This window comes from Charadrius vociferus, unplaced genomic scaffold (assembly GCF_000708025.1).
Source record: "Charadrius vociferus isolate BGI_N301 unplaced genomic scaffold, ASM70802v2 scaffold39, whole genome shotgun sequence".
NCBI lineage: Eukaryota > Metazoa > Chordata > Aves > Charadriiformes > Charadriidae > Charadrius > Charadrius vociferus.
Genome location: NW_009650188.1, coordinates 6,507,509 through 6,519,882, shown reverse-complemented (window position 1 = coordinate 6,519,882; position 12,374 = coordinate 6,507,509).

Genomic DNA, 12,374 nt, shown 5'->3' with positions numbered 1-12,374 from the left:
GGGGGGAGAGGGAGGGGGGAAGGGATCCTAAGGCATGTTACATGTGCCAGGATCACATGTAACGGGAGTGTGCTCCTAAGAGAGGAAGCTTTGCAGGTGTTCTGAGCTGAGCACCTACAAAGTACAATTTCATTGACCATTTCAAACAGGAAGACTGATATTTCACCTTCGTTTTCCTTCTGTCCCTTCTTCCTCCTCTCTTGTCAAGTGCGTCGTCACACAGTGAATGATTTTCTAAGTGGCCACCCGAGGGACCAGCCTCATTGGGTTTCCTGTCAAAGGTCAAACCGGATTGTACCAAAACAGTAAGGTTGCCAGAGAGCAGTCGCAGAAGATGAGAGATAAGAGGGTGGCTAAGGTAGGTTTCGTTGCAATCGAGGTGCGGGGAGGAGCGGAGATGTGCAGAGTATGCTGCTTTAGTCATAGCTTTTGAAGTTACCAAAAATCAAAAAGAAAAAAAGTTAAAAACTTTGAAATCCTATCCTGTTCACACTAGAGAGCATCAAAAGTTACTTTTAGTTGCTTAAAAGATTTTTAAGTGTTTTAAAATAGAACTTTTAAAATAATACTACCAAACTATAAAAACATAAAATTATTTATATACATATATTATATATAAATATAGTGGGAAAGTTTCCCTGCTAAGCTTGCTGTGAAGAGAAGGGTGAAGGTGCAGTAACTGCTATACGAGCAACATTTTTCCGAAACAGATGGCAACCGATCCATCAAAGCGTAGTGATGAAGGGCTGACATAAAATGGTGAATGCCTTTATTCGTACGGCATAGCTGTGAGTTTCCTGAGCAGGTTTTTGTTTTACTGTATCGATACTGTGAATGGAAGAGCATCCTAACAGTCCAGGATGCCAGCGGTGCGTCCTGTTTTGCTGATTCACTACTTTCAATTGGCCTGGTGAAAACCATGAAATTGGTCCTTCACATTGTACTAGGCTAGTCTGAAAACAAAGCTTGTGAAAGGTTTTTATTTTTTCTTCTTTTATGTTGGGTTTTTTTTAGGTTTTGCTTTTTTTTTTTTTGGTGCAGAGGTTGCCACTGTATAAACTATCATTTCTGATTGCATGCAAAAGAGCCAATATTCTTGCCTGGGCCTCACTGAGGTGAAGTTTATAGCTTGTAGCTAGAGTCAGTATAAGGTATGGTAGTGGGAATCATTTTAATATTATTTCTGTACATTTAATGGATGCGTATGTGTATGTATGTGTGAGAATCATGGTGTCTCTAATGTTTTCTTGAACAGTGCTGAAAGCAGTTTAGGCCCATCCGCACTAGAAGATGGAACCAGTTCAGAGGAATCATTTATTAAACTTTTCTTTCAGTAGTTGACTTCCTCAGTGCGGATAAGGCCAAGGTTCGAGAAAAAAGGGGTTGGAGGTCATATATGGTATGGAAAAACCTCATGTGAATTTTCCAGCAGTGGTGTAGCTGCTTTAGCTACTTGGAACTGCTTTCCATAACAGAATGATACCATCTTTTGTTGCCTCTCCACTGGCAAACCATGCAGCTCTATGGTTGCACCGAAGCTGTGGAGAATCAGATGCCAGCTTTCCAAGTGCGAATGCTTCTGTGATGGGTTGAGGCACGGCTTTGCATTTCCACGTCTAGCTGCAGCTTTTTCCCCTCTGCCAAAACTGTGATTTCAACTGTGATTTAAGGAGGATGTGAAGAGAACTCTGTCATATTTTAATACCTCTGTATGTAACATTTCTGTCCGCTTCAGAGTTAGGGCTTACTAACACATTTGTTTGCTTGCCTCAGGCAACAGGGGGAACACACTCTGTTTCTGCAGTTTTCTTTCTCGGAAGGGGAACACATTTCTTAGTTCTTTGCTGCGGCAGAGAAACCTTCCAAATGTGAAGTGTTGCGGTTATCTCCTTGAGCCTGCAGAAAGCTCTGGTGCCAAGTCCTAGCAGAGTGACGTGACAGTTGCCGTGGCCGTTCCCTGCTGCTGCCAGGTTCCCTGTGAATAGCTGTGAAAATAACAAGAATTGTGTTAATACTGTGCTGCTGCTTTGGGGAAAAGCTAAACCTCTTCCTCTCTGGAGGATGACCGATGTGAAGCTGGGAAAGGGAAAAAGCAGAAGGTCTTTTTGCTCTCTTGCAATGGGAGTATGTGAAAGCAAACCGTGCTTATTTCCGGCGTCTAGATAGAGGGATGAATGAGGAGGCTTTATGAAATGTGAATATATAACAGGAGGCTGAGAACACACTTAGAGCCGCTTAATAAGATCCAGGGGTGTCAGCCTGGTAAGAGTCAGAGCAGCCAATGCAGATGGGCAATTCCTCACTTGTCCTCCCAGCATTGTCTGGCCATCAGGTTCAGACCTTTCACTTACCTACATCTTCTCTACAATATTTTCAAGCTGTGATCTCTATAATTTGACTTTCAGAAGTTTGGGTGGCTGAAAGGCAGGAAGAATAGAAAGCATTTTGTGTCTCTGCTGCTGTTTTAAATCCAGCTGAGGTCGGTAGTGACTGACTGTATTCCCATCTGACAGCTATTCAGGGCTGTAATTGCATTTGGAACAAACTGCGGTCTTGCTGAAAAGCATAGCAAGGCAGGCTTGGTGGGGAGGGCTCGGAGCCAGGATTTCAGCCCTCTGTGAGACTAAGGTTGCAATAAATTGACAGGACAGAGCTCCCTGCTTGTCCTGCTCTTGTTTTGTGACAGCTAGGTGACTTTGTTTTCCAGGACAGGCCCTCCCACGCCTCTACGCAGTAGTAATTTCACTTAAAATTGCGATGCTCAGTTGGGCAAATGATTCTAAGCAGTCCGGTCTTCGAGCAGAGTCCTTCTGCTGTCCTTGGGTGATTCAACCCTAACGATGCATTTCCAAGAGCAGAGTTGTAGCTTTTATTTGCTGCTGACTTCATCTCTCCTGCAGAATCCAATGTGTAAATAGAAAGACAGCTGAAAAGGTGCAGTTTATTTGGGTGGAAGGTAGTTTGTGAGGTAGTCGTGCATCTTTAAAACCAACAAAAATTAGCACCTCTTAAATGTATTATTTAAAATTTATAAAATTCTTCTCTTTGATATATGACATGCCTGCCAATTTAGCCGTACCAGCATCCCAAGTGTTTCTGCAGATTAGCGACACCAAATGCTGTTCTTTCTTTACCAGAAATATTTGGCAGGGTTTGGGCTCTGAGTTTCCCCTGGCAGCTGAGCCCATAGTCAGGACTGCAGTCAGAAAGTCTGGGGGTCTTTCGATGGAGCTGCCGCTGACCGCCGGCGTAGCCTCATCTGGCAATAACGATATTCTCAGAGATGAGCATTACTCCTGTCGTGAGGTGAGGTCCATGCACAGAGCTCTGATGTCTTCAGTGGAAGGTCCTAAAGAGGAGTTAAGTATCTTTATTTTAATCATTGTCATTCAAAGGATATTTTAATATAAAATACATACATATATGTATGTATGTACATTTATACATATATATATTTGTAACCAAATAAAAGCTAGAACTATGCAAACACTACTGGCTGCTGCTTCAAACTAATGTCTACCAGAACATTTTGAAATAGAGTAGATTTGGAGTAGATTTGTTGGGGTTTTTTGTGTTTTCAAATGAAATGCAGCAGACCAAAGTTTTGCTGCAGTTAGTTTTACTAGAAACTTAGGTTATTCCTAATCTGGAACCCACTCAAGTGGGTTATAAAATTATCTGAAGAGTCCTGCCATCTCTAAAATATTTCCATCTGCCTTGGTATTATTGCTGAAAGGCTTTCTTTTGCAAAACATAGGAAAATACAGAGGCTGGGACTAGGAGAGATTGAATGTGATGTTTGGGATGACAGAAGAGAAGTAGAATCAAGAAAGGACCAGGAGCGTTTTCTTTTGGATGTAGGATTGAGTTGGCTTCAAAGAATCTTCCTACTTGTGAACATGTCCGTCACTGAGACGGAGGCAGTGATTAAAGCATCACCAGACTGAATTCTGGTCCTGGTGGAGGTATTGGAAATCTTCCCGCTGAATCTGATGGTACCGGAGTTTAGTCTGCTGGGAGAAATTTCATGTGGTTTCTACCGTTTCTTTGTGTCACATCCGATCTTTGCTTTTAGGATTAACTGCAGTGTATCCAACTGTAATCTTCAGTGACCTTTGCCTTTTTATTCCTGGGGACTGTAGAAAATTCAGGTTTCCTATAACATTATCCTCATCCCAACTGTGAACAAGTTACTACTGCTTCTTATAATTTATTGTCTTTCTGTTCCTGAACGTCTGTGTGATCCAGCTGTTCACCAGCACCACCTTCCAGTGCTTCATTAGCTTTTATGCACAGGGAATTGTTGCAATGGATAAGTTGACCATGCTAGTTGGAAGATTAGAAGCCTTTGGAGAATGACTTTTGCTTCCTCTAGCTGTCATTAGAGAGTGCACACACACATACCTGTATATACATATATATGTATACATATATAAAGTGTTTCAATATAAACTCATTTAGCATTATTCTTATTTAATTTATATTTTAATCCAGTTGTAAACCAAAGTATTACGGCTTGTGAAATGATGTGTCTCGGAAATAGGAGGAACCTTTTTAGGCGGTAGCTCTGAGAGATCTTTGCTGACCAAAATGCGGGTATGAATAAGACTTAAGAACTTGTGCTGGTGAATCCTAGAGATTTGCAGCCTTGGAAGGATTTAAGACTTACTTGCCGGGTAAAGTTTGATGGTGGGGAGGCCAGCGATGTGGGTTACTGGTTTAAAATACTGTTGGTTTGTTGTTTTTTTTTCTCATTCAGTATAACTTGGTATTGGAGGAATTGCCACAAGAGCAGTATGGCGGGGCATCTGAGGGAAATGAGGCGCGTGGTTAAAGCTAAGAGGGCGATGTCAGGTAGCGCTGTTTGTCTCTGGTGTCTTCTGTTCACAGATCTAGATTGAGGTGTGCTGCGTTCAGCCCTGGGCATCTCGGTACTGCCTTGTGGAACAGACCCTGCAGGGAGCTGGTCAATTGATGGTTTGAATGAGTACTTTAAATGAGTGACTCGGCAGCATTTCTGCTGCCGGGCTTTTCCAGCAAAATCACTTCGGAGTCTCTGCCACCCTGCTGTGCCTGCTGGTCACAAAAGCCCAGGCTTCTGCCCTGCCTCTTGAATTGGGATGCTTTAAGGAAGCACGAGGACATGCCTACTAGGATGCCTTGAGGAAATCCCCTGCAAGGGAAAATGAGTCAGGAATTTAGGCGTGGGTTTGCTGTATATGCTGTAACACGGATCTAAAGTGATTCCATATGGTCCCCTTCCTGACCCCTTCCTTATAAATGCAGGGTTTGGATGAATTTTTGTAAACATGCGTAGAAAAGACGGGACAGCCTGTCTCAGTGCTGGCACAAAAGGCCACAAAAACAACCGCTAATGTATTTAGTGTCTAATTTACAGTTTTGGAAAACAGGCTTTTGTTATTTACTGATGTCTAGAGGTGCTTTTTTTTTAAGTAACCTCTGTGGAGGTGCATGTTCTGCTGTCACTGATGGAAAGAGAAATGAGTTCAAAGATAAAATCTTGCTGATTCTTCTGTGCCAGGGAGTAATTACCTTTCCAAGGAATTAGCAAACTCTATGAATAAATTCACCTCTAACAATCTCCCACAGGCTTGGTGGCGGCTGTGCTTCCCCTGGCTCTTCTGCTCAGCCCGCGCGCTAGAGTCTCTTTTGATAGGTTTCCCTGAGTCCCTTATATTGAGCAGAGTGATGGTCCACCTATCTTTGTTGATCGAGTAAGTTCATTTAATACTCCCCAGCAGGATTACTGCATACTCGCAGCTCATGGTATATCAAGCACTCTGCCAGCTACATGCAGTACAATTTTTAGCTACTAGATCTGGCAAATATAAAAAGGCTGTAAGCTAATCTATTTCTAATTGTAGTCACCAGGTTCTGCGGGTCGAGTACAAGACGCATTCTGTGCCACGTGCTGTACCAGTGCGTAGGAATATCATCCATCACATCAAATTCCCTTTGATTGAGGCATCCTGTAAGCAACCTCAGTACGAAGGTGCTTCTTAGGGCAGCTGCCAGGAGAAACTGGTCTGATACCAGCAACAGATCCCGTCTGGCTGCTGTGTCAAATAGCAGTTGCTCTGATAAACCAGGCAAAAGAAAAAGAGAAAGGAGGCTCAGGAGAAGAGAGGTACCTTAGACCAAGAACTGGCTGCTAATTGGGTAGAAAAGAGTTATTTGATGTGAGGCAGTGGTCTGTATGTGGAATTCCTGTCATTTTTATTCAAATAACTTTCAATAACATATCAAATTTTTTTTCTACCAAAAATTTTCCAAGTTGATTGTTAAGTAGTGTTAGTGTCAGTATGCTGCATCCAGTGACTCCTTGGTGTTTAGTGGGTTGGTGACAATACGTAAGCCAGAGGCTTCGGGTGAGGGGGTTGTGAATGCATACTGCTGGCTGTTTTTCCCTTTAAACATTCTGATGGCTTTGGGACATGGACCAAAAATGCTTCTTTTTGCTTTAAAGCTTTAATTCTTTTCATGGAAATGTTGAAAAATCTTAGCTCTCTCCCCAACTATTTTTATGTTCTGTTTAATTAAATTCTCATCCAGCATCAGTTTATGGTCTAAGAACAATTTCTACAACACCCCTGGCTAGGACTTTGTAGAACTTTGTAGATGACAGAGGTTTAAAACCTGTGGCTGTAGGAGGTGGTGTTTATAACATGGTTCTTATGCTGCCATAGGGGTAGCATTAGCAGGAGGGACGAAGAAGGGTCTTTGTGGGGAGCCGGTCTGTGTCACAGTGGGGATCCGGTCACTGCTTGCTGGGGTCTTCAACGTTAGAGGTGCAGATGGGATTTACTTCAGAGATTTTCCTCATGGTCTCCTATTACCTGAGCGTTTCACCTCCCCGCTTTGGGAACAAACAGCAGACTCTGCTGCCTTCAGCATCAGGAACGCTGTCAGCATTGAGGCTGTACATAGGGAGCCTGTGGGGAAATCTTAGGAGGGAAATTGTGCACCTTCAGAACAAAAAAAGTTGGACTTGTCAAAAGCTTTTGCGAATGAGGAGTTAAACCTGCTTTCAGCAGGGTGGTGGAGTAGGCCTGGTCGTTTTGGCTGTTAACATGTGTTCAGACCCTTGTTTTTGCAGGGTGAGATGCGCCATTTCAGAAATCTGGGCAAGGAAAAGTGGTAACGTTTGAAACCCGCGTTCTCATTCCAGGTTTCAACCAAGAACTGCACCAGGTATGTCGATGCCATCAATGGGGTGGAGGGGGAGTTGTGCAGCATCATGCTATGTGGCTAGGAAAGCGCATGTGCTGCATCGGAAGGTGCTGGGTGCCGCGTGCCAGAGACACCCCAGGTAAATGGGCACCTGTTGAGACCAATAGGGTGGTGACATGTTCCCAAAAAGTGGTCTGAGCCGTGCTGGTCAAGCTTGCAGGGTAGTAGTTTTCTGATGAGCTGGTGATTAGTGTTGGGAGAGAAGTGGGACACATTTCACAGTAAGCTCCTTGCAGAGTGCTTCTGCAAAGCCACAGGGCTGTGTTGTACCAGCACAGCCCTGCACGAGCTCCCTCTGCTCATTCCCTACTGCTGCACGCAGCATCAGGGAAGCAGGCCAAGCTGAAACTGTCTCCCTGGAAGTAAGAGGGTATATCCCTGCAGAATGTGGCGCAGGAAGGGAGGGAAAGTGCTATGGGATTTGTGCCGCAGCTAGAGCCCAGGCATTTTGGCCCTGGGGACAGAGCGCTCAAAACCTCTTGCCTGTCGCTGAGGGATGGGACTCAGGTGGCCGGTTTTCTTCTTTGCCAGAGGGAAGCTATCATGTCTGCTGGAAGAAACCTGCATGTGGGCTCTGGGGTAATTCTTGCTAGGAAGCCAGTTATATTACTGGTTATATTCCAGCAGCAGAATAATTAACAAAATACTTCTTTGCTTTAAAAATTAAATTAAAAATTTAATTCTAATCTAGTGATGGTGACCTGCTTACGACATCTAGTGTGCGATTCACATCACACCTCTTACAAAGCTGTTTTTATTTCTCCACCTTAGAAGTGGTGGCAAATCTCCCCACAGTGCAGACTCGTTGCAGACTGTAAATGGGAAGAGGCCCTTTCCCTGTGTGCTGCTGAGCACTGTAAAGGATTCAGCCCTCAAAGCGGTTGAAAACAGCAGCACTTCAGCCATCCACATAGTTTGCCTACAGTAGCCAGAGTTTCTTTAGGTAGCCGGGGACACACCATCTGGTTCTTCCTAGCCTGAGCCATTTGTTGTAGTAGGGAAGAGATCTGCAAAGTGCAAACAGAAATAGCGAGGAATGGAGGTTGGCTTAGCAGGGGAGGAGGGAGACATCCAAAATATGAAGAGGGCTCATCTGTTTTCAGCACTGGTTGGGGCTGTTGGCACTGGAAACCAACAGGAGGTGTTGTGTAGAATAGGTGAAACGACAGCAAAGCGTCATTAGGAAGAAGCTGTGTGTCTAGCACGTTGTAGATGCTGTGGGCAGGGAAATGCCGGTTTTAGAACCTGCATGTGTTAGGAGCATGCAGGAAACCTTGCTGTCTTGGGAAACAGGCGGGCAAGGATGCCTGTACCCTGTCCTACAACGTTAGAGCTGAGCATCGCCAGTGTTTTCCATCTCGGAGGCGTGAATGGTAACGAAGGAACATGAGTCAGTCCCTAGTGGAGGCAAATTTGCTGTGCGGATTTCAGCAATGCCCTTGGAAGGAACTGAAGGGTGGCAAGTGAAGGCTGGAAATGGGTAGCACCAGACGTTTCTGAACGTTAGGTTTTCTAGCATGTGTTTAAGCTGTTGAAGACTGAAGTTTACTTTCGTTTCAGTACTCTCTCCTTTACCTATGTCATTTCTTCTATTTAAGCTCAGCAGCCAAGGGGAGGGTGCAGAGAAGATGGAGCCAAAGTCTTCTCAGAGGTGCACAGTGGAAGGAGGAGCGGCGGTAGGCAGAAGTTTATACAAGGGAGATTCAGGTTAGGTACTACAAGACATTTTTTCACCGTGAGTATAGCCAAATAGTATTGGAACAGGTCATCAAGAGAAGCTGTGAAATTTCCATCCTGGGAGATACGCCAAACTTGAGCAGGCAATACCCTGAGTGATCTGCTGGAAGTTAGCCCTACTTTGAAGGGGGAGGCAGGGCTGGGACCCAAAGGCCTCCCTCCCACCCTCCCTTATTTTGGGCTTCTCTGTCACTCCTCTGGAGTATAAAATAGGGCCCCACCACACGCTGCACTGCATAATACAAAACAAGGGGTAGAGACTTTTATCCTACCAGTGCATTTCCAGTTACCATTTTTTTCATTTTCATCTGTCTCCAGTCTGTGGAGATGTCCAGCTGCCTCCCCAGGGAGCGCAGCCTCCAGGTTCCTGTTTCCATTAGACCATGCCAAGCTGTATTTTTGTTACCTTATTTTTAGTATTATCATGTAAAAATGGGCAGCTTTAATGAGCTTCCTAGTTCATATCAGTTAAGCTTTTGAAACATATTCAGGTATCTTTTAAATACTGCTATGTAAGGTCCTTGTTTAATCTGACATATTCTGATTTATTATTTTACTGCAGTTATCTAAGGCAGTACTTAAAAAACCACATCAGTGCATTAATTTTTTGCAGACTGTCAGCTGCGTTAAACCTCCAGCTTTACTTAGTTTTTGTCAATGTACTTAACCCCCCTCACCCTCAGATCTGTGGTTAAATGTCTTCATTATTTTTTATATTGTAGTGAAGCTTATTTATTTAAACCTTCCTGTTATCTTTGCAGTCAGACCCAATACCATTGGCTATGAAACTGTGAAACTAATTAGAAATGAAAAATGAAGCTAGATTGGTTAGTTTTACTACTGGTTGTAAAATACAGAAAGTAGCAGCATAGAAGGAGAAAAGTACAATTGAAATTACTCAATCTGGGGCAGGTGGAGGAATCACAAAACTACGGCTGAGAAACTTCTTGGAAATGCGTTTTAACCTGATGATGTTAACTTCACTGATTCCCCATTTGGTCAAGTTTAAAAGCTGTGTCTTGAGGCGGAGAGGTGTGTTTGGGGTCCATTCGTTCATCTATTTGTGTAGGGCATTGGTTCGATAGGGGAGTTTGTGCTCCCATGATGCTATTTTCTTAGAGTTTACACGTCTAAGGAAACTCTATGGTTTACTGTGAAGCTTTTATTTAATACTTCGTTGCATGTAAATTGGTAACTGAACACAACTCTTGGCTTAAAGAGGTGAGGGCTAGTGGAGAGCAGCGAGGTACCGTTGTGTCGTGGAGACTGGCAGCTGTGGGTTACACTAACAAAAGGTCGACAGTGCAATTCTCCCGGTGGCAGCTTTGATTTTGGCAAGAGGTGTGAAGCCTCGTCGCCCCTGCGGCTGTCCGCAAGGTGAATTAGTCCTAAGTTTGCTCTGTAAAAACACAGGGATGGGGTTTTGTTCGCACAGGCTGTCATCGGTGCATATTTTTGCAGGCTGAGGGCAAACTGAATCTCTGATGGAGATTCAGGGAATGATGATGTACGTGGTGCACAGGTACTTTTCTCAAGAGTTAGAAGGTTTCCAAAGCCAGGGTTATGCCTTTGTTGGGGGAAGCAGCTGGTCTGGATTGCAGGTGAATTTGGGATGGAGAGCAGAATTTTGTTGTACCCTTTGCTTAAGACTAATTCCTTTTGGCTCCCCTGAGGTTCTTGCCTGGGCAGAAAGCTGATGTGCAACAGCTTCTAGGGCTACGTTGTCACAGGGCAAGCGACCGTGAGAAGGGATTTAAAGTGAAAGGGGAGTGTTGTCATTCAGATAACGCATGTTTCTTTTGTGTTCGTGTATGTAAAATTGCTGACAGTTAAGACAGGCCAAGGGGTGCAAGCGTAATCCTTCTTGGTTGCAAAACAGGGACTTTTCTGAATAAGCTCTTTAAAAAGCTGAGTTAGGAAGAGAATAACATGCAGCTGTATGTTCTTGCGGTAACATATTCCTCACTTTGTGCCCCACGCTTATAGGGAGGGTTAGCGAAGGACAAGAGAAGACTGTGTCAGAGGTTAGCTGACAGAAACGAAAGCAAGCCATTCGAAGTACTGCTTTTGTCTGAAAAGGGAAGGGAACAGATGCGTTTTTCCCCTAAGCCTCTGGTATCTTAAACACTAGCAGAAGCTCCCATGAGCTGTGCCCCGGTTGTCCCCAAAGCTGCCCTCTGCCCCCTCCTTTCCCTGGTGTCACCCCCATATTTCCTGTACAACACTGTGAATACGACACAGGTAGCTCTTTTTAACGTTTCCATTAAAACTGCTCAGAGCATGAAACGCTGTCCTACGCTGTCACGCGGTGACATTGTAGCAGACAAGCTGTGACTGAGAGCCCTGTTCAGCTGAACAATAACCCCCAAACAGGGACACCGATGACTGAGCACTTCCTTGCAGAGCAGTGGAAGAGTATTGTAACAATAGTTAACAATGTAAGTGGCTTTTGTATAGCAACCTGCTAATCAAATTTGATTTCGTAATGAACTAAACTGACAATCAATTTCTAAAATATAAAAGCCTCTTAGAGGGAATAGTCAAGTATGTCTTCAACAGAAAGATTTAACTGGGATAACTTTTAATAAAGAGCACAGGATTTTTTTCCTTTTCTTTCTTTTTTTGAGCAATCACTCCAGAAATTGAGTTGCGTTAAGCAGCAGAAGATTCACAGGACAGTAACTACCTCTCTCTCTTGGAGTGCTGAGGTTATCACACTACACACTCTATCAGCAAAGCTTTCACTTAAAACAGATTTGTTTTCCTTACCTCTGTGTTTCACAAATGCAGGTCTGCTCTGTAAAGTGACTCTATGAAAATGGCATCTGGCAGGAACGGGGGGAAGCCTTTCGGGGTCCGTCATCCCTCTTGGCCGCCAGTTTCTCGCTGTGACCCTTGAAGGTTCGCTCTGGGGCTGCGACAGTTCAGGGTGGATTCGTTGCTTTGCATGTTCTGCGTAATAGCGAACTGTCCCACGAGCCAAAGGCTGCTGCCAGAGCTGCGAGACTGAGGGCTCAGCTTCCTGCACTGGGAAATTAGTGAACGGTGTGGAAGGTAAGAGGAGAATCCGTCTCCCCCCTGCCTCCAAGGGAGCAGGCAGCAGTAAAAAAGCAATAAAATAAAATAAAAAAAAAACAAAACACTTTTATATGTTGGTATTAGTCAGCAGATCTGACTCTGCAAATTTATATATAGATATACACACACAGACACATACAGAGAGCAGATCTCTCATGTGAAAAGGTGCCATTTTTTTTTCTAAACGGAGTCCCTTTCCAAACTAGAACAGCACTTTAAATAGGTTCCTCTTAAAAAAAAAAAAAAAAAGAAAAAAAAAGAAAAAAAAAAAAAAAAAAAACCCTTTTTTGAGAAAATGCAGTTTAATT